Source organism: Arachis ipaensis, chromosome B04 (genome assembly GCF_000816755.2).
Source record: "Arachis ipaensis cultivar K30076 chromosome B04, Araip1.1, whole genome shotgun sequence".
NCBI classification, from domain to species: Eukaryota; Viridiplantae; Streptophyta; class Magnoliopsida; order Fabales; family Fabaceae; genus Arachis; species Arachis ipaensis.
In genome coordinates this window covers 124,518,561-124,519,409 of record NC_029788.2, presented here as the reverse complement: position 1 = coordinate 124,519,409, position 849 = coordinate 124,518,561, and the positions used below count along the sequence as shown (strand labels likewise).

Genomic DNA, 849 nt, shown 5'->3' with positions numbered 1-849 from the left:
CAAATGAATATTTTTTTTCTTATGAATTATATATAATGACAAATAAAAAAAATTATGCATCAAATTTCTCTCATATTTCATTTATATATAGTAGATATATACATACAAAGTGTTTATATGTAGTGAGAATAAAAAAAATGTGGCGCACATTTTTTTCTTAATTTATTTTAGTCCTCAATTTTTCTAATTTATTTTTGTTATTACTAAAAGTTGAACCAAGATTTCTTATTAGAAGAATAATATATCTATCATCTTAATTAATTGACGTCGCGCGCAATTTGTTTCCATATTACACACATTGAATATAATAGAAAGGTCACTAACTCACTATTGTAATTTAAGAAATGAAGAGAAATCATTCTTGATGTGAAGTAGCTAATCAGTTTTGAGTTTATTTAATATTAACTAACTATCATATATTGAAAAGGAAGAGAACATAGATACACTTTACAGGGGAAAATATATTGTCATTAAATTCTCCAACTAATCAATATATAGTAATACTACAGAAATACCAATACAAAATTACTTTATTTAACTTAATATTTATATTTGTGCGTATAATATTTATAATAGATTTAGTTAATATATATGATGCANTCAAGCGTGTCTAGTGAAGATTTTTTTATTTTTTGTTAAAACACGGTTGAACACGACAGACATGTGTGTTGCACGAGTATTGATGAGTGTCGTATTTGAAATGTGTCCAAACATGTAAACACGACAATTCAGTGAAACGCTCATATTTCATAGGTGTCAATACTTTATAGGTTATTATGTGTCTTATTTATATCGGCACAAATTAAAATTATTATTAATAAAAAATTTTAAATATTTTGTTTGAATAAA

The 849-nt window shown here is 24.1% G+C and overlaps 1 protein-coding gene across 1 annotated transcript in view; it reads left to right on the top strand.

Annotated features, from left to right (window-relative positions):
• The window catches only part of LOC107638104 (UDP-glycosyltransferase 74G1-like), a 3,472-nt gene that overhangs the window by 1,417 nt on the left and 1,206 nt on the right, over positions 1-849 (top strand). The gene's annotated exons all lie outside the window — the stretch shown is intronic.